The sequence below is a fragment of the Triturus cristatus genome, chromosome 12 (assembly GCF_964204655.1).
Source record: "Triturus cristatus chromosome 12, aTriCri1.1, whole genome shotgun sequence".
Classification (NCBI taxonomy): Eukaryota; Metazoa; Chordata; class Amphibia; order Caudata; family Salamandridae; genus Triturus; species Triturus cristatus.
This window is the reverse complement of record NC_140595.1, coordinates 848,038,444-848,056,682: the sequence shown is the minus strand read 5'-3', so window position 1 is coordinate 848,056,682 and position 18,239 is coordinate 848,038,444. Positions and strand designations below refer to the sequence as shown.

Sequence of the window (18,239 nt, the reverse complement as noted above, 5' to 3'; positions counted from 1 at the left end):
TCATGCTCCCTGCTATTTTGACCTGAATTGTTTTAACTTTTGGAGTCCTTCACACTCTGGTGACATCAGACTCTACAGCGAGTTCTGGGCCTTGAATGGCGCGCCTTTATTAATGCTTTTATGTGATAGTGTTGTTTGTAACTTTGCACGCTCGCACTTTCACGTTCTAAAAGGGTTTTTGAAGTCTGCACACTGCAAAACCCTATGCTTCGATTTCACGCACACGCACTTTTTTTCCATCACGCACACGAAGACTTCACACAGCATCGTATGAGTTTTATTTATTGTTTGATAGTTTGTACAGATTCACTTTATCGAACATTCGTCAGAGCTGCCTTTTAATCTCCTTTTACACTAAACTGCACCATACATTTGAGGAGCGAAAACCAAGCTGAATGCACATCTGTTTACCTGCGGTTTTAACACCTGTATTCTACGATTGATCAATATTGTTTTGTAAGGATTTTAATTAATGTGGCTTTAAAATAATGTATTCTGATGGTCATGGGCGCTGACAGACATTCCAGTGGTCGCCTGGGCACTGAAGAGCTGTGAACCCCGGGTTTCTACGTACGACATTCCATGGTTGCTGATTAGAGCAGAGTGGGTCGGGTTGGGGCTGGGGGGTTGTGAGTTGGGGTGGGATCTTAGATATTTCAAGTTGTTTCATTTATGACCAGAACAGGGCGGCTGCACCCGCTGGGCTTCCATACTGCTGCCCGCTTGTTCACTCTGGGGCGCGCTTTGCATGATGTGAGCTTTAATATAGACGCATCACTGGAGCATGTATGTATGTAGAGGATACACTGACCATCGAATGAACTTCTGCTGTTCAAAAATGGAAGCAGAGTCTTAACCTCACTTCTGAGCAGACCAGGCCCTCATCTACCCAACTGAGGTGGAAGCCGCCCCGCAGCCCGGCCGCTCCTTGGGGCATTCTCAGCGCTGACCTAGGATTCCTCTCCGCCCAGCCACATTTCCTCACTTTCTGGTCACTGACTTTATTTGTTTGAGCCCACCTGGCTCGAGTTTCTCCCTCCCATGGAGAATAGCATGTTTACCATCTCTCTGATTGGCTGTTCCTGTGCTTCAACAGCGTCTGATTTTCGGGACACTTTTAAGGTCGAGTCTAGTGGCAGCGCGCATGCGCTGCTCGCTCTGTGAGGCCTGCTGTATTAGGGTATGCACTGGCAGCCCCACCCACTCTCCGCCCATATTTGTCATTGGCGTTGTGTCATTGTCCTTCTTTAATGGTGGCTTCTGATTCGTAAATGGGCTTGTTAGTCCTGCCTTGGTACGGCCTTGTCTCCATTTGTTACGGCCCATATCGACTGGACCTTTTACTTGGCTGGTTACAGGGCCTGCTTCATCTAGGGGGTGAGCACTATTTGTGTTATTGGCACTCATGGGGACAATGGCGGCTACATTTTTGGAATTTACTTAATGAGCTGAGCGTGGCGCCCGCTTTAGGGATACCGCGGTCATTCTCAATTATTTTTTTTATCCTTCATGTTGAGCGAGGTGTCCACTTCTGAGACAACGCGCTCTGTTGAATTTTTTTAGTAAAAACTTTTATAGTGTGCGCGGTGCCCGCTACAGGGACACCGCGCTCTGTTTGTTTATTTATTTTTTAACTTTAACACTGAAGGCAGCGCCTGCTTCAAGGACACAGCACTCAGTGATAAAGTAAAAAAAAAAAAAACCAAGAGCGGTATCCTTGAAGCAGCACCGTGCTCAGATTTAAAGTTAAACAAGCATTTGCAATGTAATAGGTCTTGCGTTTACGCAAGTTTAAGCTATTGGCATTGTCATTTACAATGCCAATAGCTTAAACTTGCGTAAATGCGAGAACTATTGCATTTGCAAATGCTTGTTTTACTATTGTGTGAAGCACTCCATGACAGTGCATCTATTTTCCACCCGTTGTCTCTGTTGTGTGCTTCTCCAACGGCTATCTACTTTCTTCTGTCTCCCATGATCTTTGGTTTGCCCTCCTGCCTTCCCAGCTTTCATCTCTGTCCTCTCTCCCACCCTGCTTTCATGACCTCCCAGCCCGCGCAACCCGTTCCCATTTTAATTTTTTTTTCAACTCCATCAGCTTTGGTAATTGGTCTCACAGACAAGACCTATTTTCTTTGATAATGCTTGTAATAGTTTCTAGAGTTGCTGCTCAGAGGCCAGTACATTCTCCAGCAGAGAATAAAGTTTACTTAAAAAACAAGGAATCTGCAATCTTGTCCATGTGAAAGGCATGTCTCCTCACCCTGCTTCCAGGCTGTGCGGTTTAGAGCCCAGTATCAAGTGATTTCCTTGATAAGGTGGAGTCACTTAGAGGTTGAGAGCCCTTTCGCATATCTGTGTTTCTTTCCTGAACTCCCAGGAGAAAAATAGTTCCAGCTAGCACGTCAAGAATTTTCAATTCTATTAAGGACACAGAGGTGAGGAGTATTGCTTCTCTTTTTTATGACTAAAAAAAACACAGCAGCCAATCAAACATTAAGAAGAAATAAAACTACATTTCCCATGAGTCTCTTGACCTTCGTCCATACTGCTCCACCAATCATGATCCATCAGACTATATAAAACTTCTTGTGACCTCAGTCCTTCCTTTTTCTTCGTGAAGTCATAACAACTTCAACTGTGCATGAACAACCCAACTCCAATGTGGAAATCCAGAACCAGCTGCAAGCCATCGATCAACTGAAGAGCCTGAACTCAGCCGCCAGGAAACAGAGACTTCAGCTCCTGTTCGTCACTGCCGAATCCGTAACGGACCGCGCCCAGACATTGTCCACACCCGTTTGTTATCCATGGCTGTGAACAAGAAAAAACGTAGTGGTAAAATCTCATCTCTATCAGAGACAATATCAAACACAGGGTGGGTTAAGAAATCAGAACAATATCAGATTCATAATAAGCGTGGTATTCAACACCAAAAATAAACATTATGACATACATAATCAAAACTCCACCTCACTTCCGTGTCCTTCATAGAATTAAAAATTCTTGATGAGCTTGCTAGAAAGTTTTTTATTCTATGTCCAGACCAGCAGCTGCCATAATATTCCCCAACCTAGACCCCGCAGAAAAGGCTTTAGAGGCCACGGAGCCTCAAACCAAGTGCACTGCAACGTTCCCTCTGCAGCCAACAGCCACTTGACCCTATGGGCCAACATCGCCGAAGACACTGGACTAAATGGTTTTCTGTGAGAGATAAGCAACTGTCCCGATTTATCTCTGCAAAATTTGCAGGTGCAATCTTCATAAACTTTAAGTCATTTCACCACACACAATCTCTAGCCGTCAGGAAATGCCGGATACATTTACACAACGTGAATTAGTGTTAGTACACCTGGATATATGAAAAGCTAACAGAGGGAGTACATATGCTACCTGCTATATCCAAAGCCTTCACATCGGAAACCTGTCTACAAGGAATCAGGCACAGGAGAAGAGTTAGCTTAGCTGACTTCTGTTTCCGCCTGAGATCCTAATTCGCCGGCCATGCTCGTAACAACTGAAGAACTACATCAAGGTCCCACAAGACCAAATCCTTCGGGTTGGGAGGAGGAAACCACCTGGATACCTCTACGGAGCTTGCATACTAACAGATGTTCCCCCACAAGTTTACCTCCTAAATGAGGATGTCCCGCTGAGATAGCAGAATGAAAATTATTGATCGTCCTATAGGCTAAAGCTTGAGCTGCCAATTGTGATAAACATCTGCACATTTGCCCCCAAGGGAGCCACACTCCTCACACTACTCCAATGAACCCATATTTGCCAAGCTGCAGCATATCTCATGTGAGTACTGGGGCCCAAGACTGGGATGGAAGAGCATGGCTTGCTTTGAAATGTCAGGCACTTGCTATTGTCTCCTGAAATCCTCCAAACCATGAGCGAGAACCGTCTCTTGACAACCAATGGGCCAGGGAGCCCCATCAGATCTGAAAGAAGGTCCTGGAAGGTCTGAACTCAGACCGGAAGAGCACAAGATAGTGCCAGCGCCACTGGAAACCGTGACAGCGCCTTCCAACAAGGGGTCACCAAAAACACGTCCGCTGTCTGATGGTGTATCTGAGAGAGATCTTTCTAAATCATTGAGAAAGGAGGAAATTCATATAGCAAGTTCCCCATCCACGAAAAGCAAGAGGGTGCGGCCTCAAACTGTAAAAGATCGTAAGATGAGTACTCACACACAATGCAAAAAGATCTACAACACAGGGACCCCATAAGCATTCTAAAGCACTGAAAATGCAAGGGTAAATCTCCAGCCACGGTGGTCATGAAGTAACCAGGAGTTCCAGTCTGCCACAATATTCGTTTGAACCGGTATATATATTCAGCTGTCACCACTATCTGATGGTCCAGGCAGTTTTTCGACATACCTCACTGCCGAAATATTGTCTATCCGAAGAAGAATGCAACATTTCACCTTGTGAGGAGTCAGAGTTCGTATCACAAAAGCTCTGGCTAGGAGCTTGAGACAATTAATATGAAGATGAAGCTCCTCCGGAGACAATCTGCTCTCAATCTTCACCAGGCCGAATCGCATTCCCCAGCTCCAGCTGCTGACATCCGATTGTATGATCACTTCCAGAACAGAGGCAAAGATGGCCATGCCGTTCCAGGAATCCATATGGTCTAGCCACCAGGAGATTTCCATTCTGGTTTCCTCTGACAAAATTATGTTTTCCGAATAGGACAACCCTTTCGGGAGATGAAAGATTTTGAGTCTCTGTAGAGCCCTATAATGTAGGGACCTGGCCAGAGAGCCTGTAGGGCAGACGCTGGAAGGCCCACCAGTCTGGCTAAAATCCTCAAGGATGTTTGAAAGGCAAGGATTCTCCTCAATTCCCTCTTGATATATATCATCTTTGGAAGAGGGAGTTTGAGTAGAGCTAAAATGGAGACCACCTGAAACCCTAAGAGCTCTGGATTCTGTGACGGGGTCAGGAGAGACCTCTCACTTTTGGTGATGAAGCCCAAATCTTGGAGGAGTTGAATCGCCAAAGAGATGGAGAAGGAGGATCTTGAGCTGTTGATCCATGAGGAGAATGTCATCCAGGTAGACGATCGTTTGCACTCGTCTCTCCCTGAGATATTGCACCACCAGCCACAGGAGCTGAAACACCAAGGGGCTGAGGAGAGACCAAATGGAAGAGCGATAAATCCATGCCACCGTTGACGTAAATGAAATTGAAGAAATATCCGGTGTGGAGAAAAAAGGGCATAGTTCAGATCGAGGAGAACCATCCAATCCCCTCCTGCAAGAAGTCTTGAAGAAGATGGATGCCCTCCATCTTGAAATGGTAATAGACCACGTAAGAATTGAACTAGCTGAAATTCAGCACTAGGCGGGAGCCAAAGTCTTTTTTCTGCACGAGGGAAATCGTGCTGACAAAACCCTCGGGATGAGCCCGTTTGGGAATTATTGCTTCTTTCCGGAGCATCCCCTGTATCTCGGCAGCTATAAAAAGGCTTTCTGGCTGGGAAAAAAGGAGAGGATGTGGGGGAACCTCCTGAGATGGGGTGTCATGGAATTTCCGCTTGAATCCCTGCACTGTCTCTAACACCCAGGAGTCCTGAGTAATCTTTCTACAAGTGTGTAGGAAAAATCTGATTCTGCCCGAGTCTGGTGTCGCGTTTTCTCCCCGATAGCCACCCTTGTTGGAGCGACCTCTGCCCCCTTGAGCACTGGAGGGATGGAAGTTGTTTGAAACAGTAGATTTATGTTCCTCTTCTTTTGTGGGATTACCCTTTATGAGAGGCCTGTGTGAAACCACGGGCCGGCACCTGGCCTCTTGCAGAAAGGCCACTGTTGATGCCTTTCTTAATCGAAGCCTGGGCCTTATCGAATGCTGAGAACGTGGCAACATATTTGCCCAGGTCTTTCACAAATTTAGCGCCGAACAGAACAGAAGATCATCCGCTAGTGGACCAGCTACGGCAGTTGCTAATTCAACTAATTTAGGAACGATTCGCATTAAATATATGTGTCGTTCTGTGCAATGGGCACAGTTGGCATTGCCTAGGAGTCATAGTGCATGCTGGTACAATTCCAACAGGACATCAGGGTCTCTGTGAGAGCTTGTGTCCTTGACCTGAACAGCTAGCTCCAAAATGTTTTTGATTGGTCCAGAGAGGTCCAGTAGTTTATCCTGGCAATCGCGCCAGGAGCGGTCAATCCCTTTGTTGTGATCTTTGCCAAACTTTTTCAAGAATGTTGCCATGTTAGGATCTATGTCGGGGGTGTCAGTGATCTTACCAGGGAAGGATGGATGTGGGCATTCAGAGTGCAAAGTTCCCTTTCAAAGCCTTTGCACAAGTTAGTTTGGATGTAGTCTGCTACCTCAAGACCGGGAACCCAATCTGTCAAAAGCGGGTGAATGATGTCATCCAGATTGAAGAGCAGATATTTGTTGCGGAGCCCAGCTCGTCTTTCAGAGGAATGATGTTATTTACATTCCCGATTGGAAGCAGGTTGGGACTCATCCTGGGACTGTTGTGAAGCGGAGGATTGAGAGGACGAGTCCTCCATGCCCTGAGCTTTTTCGTGAGAGAGCCTCAAAAGGGCCCAGCATCGCTGTAGCACTGTATTCATTGTACAAAAAAACCTAGTTGGCATCTGCTCCAAAGCCTCAGCATGAGGACATCCAGCCGTGCCCTTTCGGAGAGAGCTAGGGTATTTGAACTTAACCTCTAGTGGTGGGGGTTCCCCGATTTACCCGCACCCAGGTTTATCCCCTTGTAGCATGTTCGGAGGTTAGTAAAGGGACGGAGTGCCCAAATCAAGACCCTGTTCACGGAGTCTTGAACATGGTTGTCCACTGTCTTCGCCAACTTTTACTCCTCTTGATGTTCATAAGGCATGTCAGAAAACTCCCCAGAGGAATCATTCTCAGTCAGGATCACTGACAGAATATCGAGCTGCCAGAATATCGATGAGAAAATATTGAGTGACAGAATATCGAATTCCTGTCTACAAACAGGTAAGTACAAAAATATTGAATCCTAAATATCGTTGTAAATAATATAGTTTGATAAAATATCGACTTTTTTAAATGTCTTAAAAGTAATATAAAACTAATTAAATAATAAATATAATTACGTAAAACATACTTAAAAATAATTTAAAAAAGAAAGAGGAAAGACTGAGATCACATGATGTTTAAATGTTCTGATGGATCATGATTGCTCCATATTATCTACAGAAATAGGTCATTTAGGGGAGGAATAGAGTAAAGAAATTAGGTTAAAAATATTTGGACCAAAACCGAACCACTTTAGTGATTCAAAGATAAATTGCCAACTCATCTTTTTTGGCATCTAAAGTAATGAGAGATAATTAATGAGGAAATTTAGAGGCCTTATCGAGTACATTAAAAAGACATCTAGTATTATATGAAGAAAAATGGCCCTTTATAAATCCAGCTTCTTCTGGGCTAATGATATGGAGGAGTAAAGGATCCAACAGAAGTGCTAATATGTTGGCAAAAATGTTATAATCGACAATAACTGGCAATATGGGGCATTCACTTTTGCATGATTGTGAATCTCTGTTTTCTTTGGGAGTGGACAAATAAGAGTTTCCTGAAAAGTGCCGGATGCGGTTTGAGAGTGAGCAAAACAACTACACAGTCTAAGGAGCCTGGGGAAGAGAATGGCTGTAAAGTGGAGATAAAATTCAGATGTGAATCCATCTGGTCCTGGAGATTAATTGGGTTTCAGTTTTTTAACAGCTACCGCAAAATCTCGAAGGGTAATGCCAGATTCCAAGTGGGAAAAATCAACATCATTAAAAGTAGCTCTAGGAATGGAGTTTAAGTAAGTAGTTATATGTGAAAGAGAGGAGGTAGATTCTGGAGTACATAAGGATTTTAGAAGGTAGAAAATTCCATCAGCATATCTTTATCATTAATTGATTATTTTAGTTTTTAATATAATCTATTTTTTACGTTCTTGTTTGGCCTTCAAGTAATTAGCTAAGAGCTTGCCTGTCTTGTTCTGACCCCAATAACATCTAGCATTTTATCTGAGAATAATTGAGGAAGCCTGTTCCGTACATAGTTTGTTAAATTGAAATTTGGCTTCTATAAGATCATAGAGAGAGTCAGGAGATTTAGATTGATAAAATGTGGGTTCTAGTTTTTTTATTTCTTTTAGTAAAGATTTAGAAGCGTTGATAGCTAGTTTCATTTTACATTACACAAAGTGAAAAATGAAACCTCTAGCAGAGGCCTTAAAAGAGCCCCCTAATGTGTGGAATGGGGTCACTAGAAGGGCATTAAATGTAAATAACTCATTAATTAATGTTGTGAATTGTGTGGTAAACACATGGTCTAAAAGGAGTGTGTTGTTTAATCTCCATCATTTTGGATGATGTTAAATTGGTAATAAATTAAAATCAACAATAGCGGGAGCATGGTTAAAAATCAAGATGGAACCAATTTCTGCATGGATGAGATGTTGAGCTAGCGATTTGGAGGTGAAGATAAAGGCAATTCTGGAATGAGTGTCATGAACTGGTGAGAAGAAGATATGTTATCTTGTAGTAGAGTTAGCAATTATCCATGGATCAAACTGTGATTGTTGTTAACAAAAGGATGTGTTTTTGAGAGGGAATTAAATTAACTTTAGATAATCTATCCAAAATTGGCTCAACAGTTTGATTACAGTTACCTACCATAATGAAATATTCCCCAGTAGTATTCAAAATTAGGGGTGGGCGGTAAACTCCACTCCATCAGCAGAGTTTGCAGAGTTTTGCCACTCCTTGATTCGCTTGGAATGCGGAGTTGGGCAAAAACTCCACCAACTGCTGGCGAAGCAGGGTTTACCTGCACGCTCACCCCTATACTTCATCCCCCAACCAGTAGTGCACCCGGAGGTGTGTTTGCAGAGTGGTTGAGAATGGGGGTACTGGGCGCCGATGAGTACAGAGCAATCCTGCTATGGGGGACTTACTTGTGGCAACAATAGGGGGTCATGGCACTCAACAACCTCCAAGAATGGACTGGACACAGCAGCTCTGAAGGTTTAAGATAAACTAGAGAGATGGGGGCTGGAGCTGTGACAGTCACTGTTGTGTGCTGTAGAGTGGAGTCTGGGAGCAGGCCATCTCTGCCCCAATGGGCTGGCAGGGTGGGGCCGCTTTCACTGCTGGTGGGGGCTGATTGTATTGCTGGGCACCAGTACTTTAAATGGGCCCATACTGCCCGGTACGGAGTACCAGAACTTTTTTATTTTGAGAGGGAAAGTACCAGCACTTCTCAAGAGAAATGCAATACCTTTAATTGGAGAGTACAGGCACTTCTCAGAAACAAGCAGGTACTCTAGTACAGAGTACCTGCAATTCTATTTTTCCATTTCAAGCACTGCTGGGCACCGGCCGGGCATGTGCCTGTCTGCAGGTTCCTGTCTGCAGGTGACAGGAATCACCCAAATGCAAAAAGCAATAATTTTAAAGCAAGCTATACAGCCAAATTGTTTTCTATTGTATATTTACTGAGCGCTGAAAGTGGGAGCACGACCAGTCGGTTCCCAGCAACAAAACCAGCCCCCATAAGCAGTGAAACTGGCTCCCACCCGGCCAGCACACCGATAAAACGCCCAGTACCTGGTTTTGCCAGTCCGACCCTGGTTCTGGTCTTTACTTACACCCACTAACCTAATAAAACTAACATTCTCATTTTAAAAATAACATTTGCAGGAGAAATGCCCAGGACTAGAAACTATGGGGCATATGTACAAGCCCCAATCGCCACCACAACGTCACTTTTACCGAGGTTGTGGTGGGTGAGGGGCTGCGCCTTAAGTACAAGGCAGCAGTAAGCCATTTAATGTGGCTTAACGCTGCCTTGTACATAAGTCCCCCTTTTACGCTATGGTTAGTATGAAAGGGGGGGGGCAGTGGGTTTTGTGGTGGGCGTTCCACTGCACCACCCATTGTATTTGACGCTGCCCCCTATGTACAAGGGTGGCGTACATAGGAGGCAGCGCCAAAATTAAGACCAGGAAAACCCTGGTCTTAAGTTGTCAAAACGAGGAGAAATGCAGAATTGCTCCTCGTTTTTGCTTTTTCCATGTGTGCTGCTTTCTGCAGCACACATGGGAAATGCTAAATGCCACGGTTTGTTTATGTACAGGAAGGTGTCCCTTCTGTACATAAACAAACCTTTTAAAAAAAAGCCATTCTGTCACTTTCATGTGTGCCCCATAAAGCAGCACACATGAAAGTGACAGAATGGCATTTTAGGATTGTTTATGTGCAGGCATAAACAATCCTCCCCTGCACACAGACACCCTTGCACTCTGGTGCAAGGGTATCTGCGTTGGCGCTAAGTTGCTAAACTTAGCACCGTCGCAGGGGGAAGCGCAAAGCTGCAAACACATTCTTGTAAATATGGTGCAGCCATGTGCTTCAGAAGTGGTGGAGCGTATCGTTAAGCCAAGGAGGCTAACGACACGCTCTGCCACTTCCTTGTACACATCGCCCTATGTCTGTAATGACATGGAGTGAGGAAATATTCCTGACACTCACAGATTCCTTGCAGTGCTCAGACCCTCGTACAAAAGCTGTTTCACATGACTGAAGTCACAAACTAGCAAGACCCACTCTCCCACCCACATACTAGCACTCGCACACACAAGACCCACTCTCCCACCCGCATACTAGCACTCGCACACACAAGACCCACTCTCCCATCCGCAGACTAACACTCGCACACACAAGACCCACTCTCCCATCCGCAGACTAACACTCGCACACACAAGACCCACTCTCCCATCCGCAGACTAACACTCGCACACACAAGACCCACTCTCCCATCCGCAGACTAACACTCGCACACACAAGACCCACTCTCCCACCCACATACTAGCACTCGCACACACAAGACCCACTCTCCCATCCGCAGACTAACACTCGCACACACAAGACCCACTCTCCCACCCACATACTAGCACTCGCACACACAAGACCCACTCTCCCATCCGCAGACTAACACTCGCACACACAAGACCCACTCTCCATCCGCAGACTAACACTAACACACACAAGACCCACTCTCCCACCCACATACTAGCACTCGCACACTCAAGACCCACTCTCCCACCCACATACTAGCACTCGCACACACAAGACCCACTCTCCCATCCGCAGACTAACACTCGCACACACAAGACCCACTCTCCCACCCACATACTAGCACTCGCACACACAAGACCCACTCTCCCATCCGCAGACTAACACTCGCACACACAAGACCCACTCTCCCACCCACATACTAGCACTCGCACACACAAGACCCACTCTCCCATCCGCAGACTAACACTCGCACACACAAGACCCACTCTCCATCCGCAGACTAACACTAACACACACAAGACCCACTCTCCCACCCACATACTAGCACTCGCACACTCAAGACCCACTCTCCCACCCACATACTAGCACTCGCACACACAAGACCCACTCTCCCACCCACATACTAGCACTCGCACACACAAGACCCACTCTCCCATCCGCAGACTAACACTCGCACACACAAGACCCACACTCCCATCCGCAGTCTAACACTAACACACACAAGACCCACTCTCCCACCCACATACTAGCACTCGCACACGCAAGACCCACTCTCCCATCCACAGACTAACACTCGCACACACAAGACCCACACTCCCATCTGCAGACTAACACTCGCACACACAAGACCCACTCTTCACCCACATACTAGCACTCGCACACACAAGACCCACTCTCCCATCCGCAGACTATTACTCGCACACACAAGACCCACTCTCCCACCCACATACTAGCACTCGCACACACAAGACCCTCTCTGCCATCCGCAGACTAACACTAACACAAACAAGACCTACTCTCCCACCAACAGAATAGCATTCACACACACAAGACCCACTCTCCCAACAAATGGTTAGCACTCGCACACACATCCCCACTCTCTCACCTACAGACTAGCACTCAGACACACAAGCCCACTCTCCAACTCACAGGCTAGCACACGGACACACAAGACCCACTCTCCCATCCGCAGACTAGCACTCGCACACAGAAGACCTACTCTCCCACCCACAGAATAGCATTCACACACAGAAGACCCACTCTCCCAACAAATGGTTAGCACTCGCACACACATCCCCACTCTCTCACCCACAGACTAGCACTCAGACACACAAGCCCACTCTCCCAGTCACAGGCTAGCACACGGACACACAAGCCCACTCTCCCACTCACAGGCTAGCACACGGACACACAAGCCCACTCTCCCACTCACAGGCTAGCACTTCTCACACAGAAGACCCAATCTCCCACCCACATACTAGCACTCGCACACACAAGACCCACTCTCCCACCCACATACTAGCACTCGCACACACAAGACCCACTCTCCCATCCGCAGACTAACACTAACACACACAAGACCCACTCTCCCACCCACATACTAGCACTCGCACACACAAGACCCACTCTCCCATCCGCAGACTAACACTCGCACACACAAGACCCACACTCCCATCCGCAGACTAACACTAACACACACAAGACCCACTCTCCCACCCACATACTAGCACTCGCACACAAAAGACCCACTCTCCCATCCACAGACTAACACTCGCACACACAAGACCCACACTCCCATCCGCAGACTAACACTCGCACACACAAGACCCACTCTCCCATCCGCAGACTAGCACTCGCACACACAAGACCCACTCTCCCATCCGCAGACTAACACTAACACACACAAGACCCACTCTCCCACCCACATACTAGCACTCGCACACACAAGATCCACTCTCCCATCCGCAGACTAACACTAACACAAACAAGACCCACTCTCCCATCTGCAGACTAAGACTCGCACACAGAAGACCTACTCTCCCACCCACAGAATAGCATTCACACACACAAGACCCACTCTCCCAACAAATGGTTAGCACTCGCACACACATCCCCACTCTCTCACCCACAGACTAGCACTCAGACACACAATCCCACTCTCCCAGTCACAGGCTAGCACACGGACACACAAGCCCACTCTCCCACTCACAGGCTAGCACACGGACACACAAGCCCACTCTCCCACCCACATACTAGCACTCGCACACACAAGACCCACTCTCCCATCCGCAGACTAAGACTCGCACACACAAGACCCACTCTCCCACCCACATACTAGCACTCGCACACACACACACAAGACCCACTCTCCCATCCGCAGACTAACACTCGCACACACAAGACCCACTCTCCCACCCACATACTAGCACTCGCACACACAAGACCCACTCTCCCATCCCCAGACTAACACTAACACAAACAAGACCTACTCTCCCACCCACAGAATAGCACTCGCACACACATCCCCACTCTCTCACCCACAGACTATCACTCAAATATACAAGCCCACTCTCCCACTCACAGGCTAGCACTCAGACACACAGGCCCGCTCTCCCACTCACAGGCTAGCACTTCTCACACACAAGCCCACTCTCCCACTCACAGGCTAGCACACAGACACACAAGCCCACTCTCCCACTCACAGGCTAGCACACAGACACACAAGCCCACTCTCCCACTCACAGGCTAGCACACAGACACACAAGCCCACTCTCCCACTCACAGGCTAGCACACGGACACACAAGCCCACTCTCCCACTCACAGGTTAGCACTTCTCACACACAAACCCACTCTCCCACTCCTAACCAACTAACAGCCACAATCTATCACCAGTACTTTCAACGTGATACTGAGTAGCAGATGCATGGAATCCGGGCTGGCTTTAACACTGATGGCGCCCTGTGCGATGTTTGTTGGCGCCACCCCAATGCCCACCTCTGCCACAGATTCCCTCAGTAGTACCTTTTAACAGCGCCCCTCAAGTCTCCATAACCACTGTCTCTCAGATTAATTTAGTTTTAGAGCGCCACTCATACCAGTGTAAGGTGTCAGAGCACTTTACCTCACACACACATTGCACGGAGACAATCATGTGTGTGTAAATCAGCGTTTAGGAAATGTTACATCAGACAAGACAACAAGGTGTAATGTAGGAGTCACGTGTCATTGATTCTGGAAAAGCACTCACTCAAGATTTAAAAGGTAACACCATTGCTAGAGGTTCTCTTTAATCAGACTAATTGTTTTCTACCCAAATGAACCCTTTTGGGATGATTAGGATAATGAACCCCTGGGCAAAAAAACATATATCTCTAACATGTGCCTTGCAGTTTGCAGCAGCTTTTTGATGACAGTTGATAGCTCAATGTTCTATATCAGGATTTTGACTCATAAACGACAAGTAACAAAAGGAGCTCTCCTACAGAAGCAGGAACCCACGGACCTATTTAGATTACATGCACTTTGTGACATGCATGGTACACGTTCTTAGCAGCAGGCATCTTAACCTTCTGTGCTACCTTCAAATGAGTCAAAACCTCCACTAGACAAACCTCCGGTCTCTTTCCAGGTAGAGGATACATCACCAGAGTTATCTTGACATTTTAATTGTTGCCTGAAAATTGCTGGAGGGCAGAAATGCGGCAGCAGGTGCTTTTGAAATGATAATATACTTGCAAAAATGACGCCCCCACCCCAAGTCAGCCCCCGGAGCACTGGCACCGATCGCACCGCAATAGAGCCGGCCCTGCATGGATTTGACAGCTCTCTCACTACTTGAATCTTGCTAAAAACCATCTGCAACGCTAGCCAGCAAGCCCCGAGGCGAGACCTATCGGCTTTGTCAATGCTTGTTTGTCCTTATAACCATGACAATCTGGCATTGGCTCTATGGCCATTTCAACAGAAGTCAACATGGCGCCCGGATGGAAAGCCGGAAATACAAATCGGGGTTCTGTTCTCTACAAGGGAACGAACAACCTGTGGTAAATCCTTGAAACTAGTGTTTGTATATCAGGGGGGGGGGGGGGGGGGGAGTTGTGTTTCAAGTGTAAGCATCACTTCTTCACACCTGTAGGCAAGGGGTGTAAGGAGTGCACCCCACGTTGTAAGGATATTTATGGCACTCATATGAGCCTGGATGGAGGGTCAAATGACCAACAAGCTCACTGTGAAGCCATGGGAGGCAAAGCGCCTCGCTCACACGAGGGGCGGCGGCAGGTTACAACGACCAACCACCCGCCCTTTGCCACAGGGTGGCCATCTGCCATGAGGGCAAACTCAGGACGGAACTAAAAACAATCAGGACAAAGGGTCAACATTCAGGCCCAAAGCAGGAGCCGAGTGCCCCACGGGGTCATCGGTGCATTTATTTACTATTATTTTATCCGCATCACTTATTCGCTCTGCCGGGTATGAGATTGTCTCCAGATGTGCCACATTCAGATGGCACGTTCTGTCCTTCGTCGCTGGTACATTGATGCCCCGGAGCACCGCGTCAAGGGCGTCGCCCCGCCCAATCTCCCCAATCTTTCTTGGAGAGGAAGCGACAGCAACATTTTGATTTTGTTTCTTAACATTTCAACACCCGGCAAACTGTTTGGGAAACATTAAGATAACAGGCTTTTTCACCTTCTGCTAGTTTAGACAAGTTGAACAAAAACATCTGCCTCACCTGACCCTCCACTAGACGTCAAACACTAAAAGGGCTTATTGAAGCCGGGCAGAGGGTGTGGGGGACCGCCTCACGGCTAATGTCAGGGTGCGGGGTACCCACACCTTGTCTGTAGTCTCACCAGAGGCGCAACTAGAGCCAAATTTCGGGGGGGGGGGGGGGGGGGGCTGAGCAAAAATTTCGGGGGGGGGCTGAACTTTAAGCAATAGGCAGAGTGGAGCTGCAGGGGCTCTTAGAAGGGGTGAAACAACAGCGAGGCCTCATTAACATGCAAATGGTCTTTTAAAGACCTGTGAAGTGCTCGGGTGCGGCTGTGTGTGCGCCGGGAAGGTGTCTCAGCCCGGGCTGCCACACACGAGGGGGGGGGGCTGAAGCCCTGTGAGTCCAATGGGTGTTGCGCGCCTGAGTCTCACCGCACCAAGAAGCCCGGCTGCTGCATTAGAGTGCATCGGGCACTATGTTTATCTCAGACCTGGGAGCCCGGCCACCAGAGAAAGGGAGTAAAGAGCCGGGTGAAGTCTGGATCAGATGGGAGAGACCACCGCAAATGAGTCAAAATCAGACATGTTGGGCCCTCCGCGAGGGTCGGAAAGTATTGCGTTCCTGGATAGCAGTCTCAGCAGAGGGGCCAGAGACAGAAGAGGCCCTGTCAAGTGGTTGAACAAGCAGCACCCCCCACCGTGGCACACTCAGCTGGCATGCCGGTCCTTTGCTCGTGCCCATGGAGGGCGGGCAGGGGCCGCGCCCCTCGGACTGCTGGACCGTGGGCAATAGCCCACTCTGTCCAGCTCTCAAAAAGGCTCCGCGGTTGAACCAAGGATGACTAGTGGTCTGGCCCATCTTTAAGAGCCAAAGAACACACAGAACCTTTAAAATACTTGGGATGTAAATTACACGTCAAACAACACATAAGGACATGATAAAGACTTTAAAATGTGGAAAGTGTTTCTTTGACGCATGGACGTGTTTCAGTTTCGTACATTGGATCATAACATTGCGTTGACAATTATTTGAATTGGAAATTTCTGAACATGAACTTTAAAACATGTATTGACCCTCCCTCCTGACAACGCCATGAGTGAACAAAGGGAACCAATTGTCTGGTGTCCCTTCCTTTATTGCTCTGGATGGTGGAACATTCCAGGCCCTTACAGCGCACTCAAGCGAGGGTTTTGTGCAGGATCCATTTTGAACCGATTTACTTGGAAATGATCTCAAATGTTACAATCAAGTAAACTAGACACATGAAGTAACTTGATTTGACTTAAATCACACAATTTAGTCATGCAGGTGAGCTGTGATTGAACCCAGGTTTCCTGGGCACATATAGTTCAATTAAGCAACGGACTGGATTACATTCTTTTTCTCAATCCCCTTTAGCACCAGAGAACAGTGTCTTTGTATAGTTCTGTCAGACGAACAGTGCACTGTCGTAAGAAAATACAGATCATAGGTTAATTTGACCCAATGTCTAAAAAAAAGGCACATAGTGAAGGCGAGGGACCGCTGGAAAACACGTGCTAACATGACTGGCTTAGTTGTCGAAGGGTATTTAAAAAGTATGGATACCGTTAACCTGAGTGCAGTCATGTTATGTTATAGACATTTCTAAAGCGCTAGGACTGTCCTCTGAGCAGTGAGCGCTGTAGACAAGTTTACATATCAAAGAGCCAGGTTTTTAATCCTTTCCAGAATACCAGGAGGTCGGTGTAGTATTCACAGTCGGGGGCATGCCTCAGATGGAAAGGAAGATCATTCCAGAACTTTGCAGGTCAGGCAACAAAGCTCCTCCCACCCCACGTTGCTTTTTTAGTGGGTGGTACTGTCCCCAATTTAGCTCCGAGCGAGCGAAGAGTTCTTTGGGGCACATACCACTGAAACTTTCTCTTCGGTTGTTCAGGTCCTGTTCCGTGTAGGGCCTTGTAAATGGTGCAGAGGGATTTAAAACGCACCCGATTCCTAACCGATAGCCAGTGCAGTCTTCTGATTTCCATGGAAATTGGTGCACATTTGGAAGTGCCAGTAAGCAGTCTGGCACCCGCATTTTGCAACAGTTGAAGTTTGTTCAGAAAACGTTCTTGAAAATTCAAGTAGAGACTGTTACAATAGTCCAGGCTTGACAGGGTAAGTGCTGTAACCACTGTCCTCCAACTGTCGGCTATCGAAAAAGGCAGCATTTTCTTAATCATTCTGAGGGCGTACGAAGTGGCAGATGCCACTGCATTAACTTGGTTGCCAAAGTTGAGACTATCATCTATTATAAGTCCTAGGTTTTTTATTTTCCTGGTGGGTGTAGGAAGAGTGCCCAGAGTATCTGGCCACCAATTTGGGGTCCAGAAGTTGGCATAGTTTCCAAAAATGATGACCTCCGTTTTGCCCGAATTGAGGTTCAGGCAATTTTGCGACATCCACCTCCCAACCGCTTCTATTCAGTCATGGAACCATTTGCCTATTCCCAATTCTCGTCCTGGCAGCAGAAATACAACCATTTATGTGTCATCTGCCTAGGAGGTAAGGCAAAAGCCAAAGGACTTGATCAGGGAGGCCAGAGACGCTACATACACATTAAAAAGTGTGCGGCTCAAAGACGACCCCTGCGGAACTCCAAAAGGCACGGAAAAAGGTTTGGAGTAGAA

The 18,239-nt window shown here is 47.2% G+C and overlaps 1 long non-coding RNA gene across 1 annotated transcript in view; it reads right to left on the bottom strand.

Annotated features, from left to right (window-relative positions):
• Nucleotides 1-2,505: 2,505 nt before the first annotated feature.
• LOC146783064 (uncharacterized) overlaps nucleotides 2,506-18,239 on the bottom strand; it is a 486,434-nt gene continuing 470,700 nt past the window's right edge. The window contains exon 3 of the long non-coding RNA XR_014972388.1: nucleotides 2,506-2,814. This is a non-coding gene — a long non-coding RNA (uncharacterized LOC146783064). The remainder of the gene's footprint in view (nucleotides 2,815-18,239) is intronic.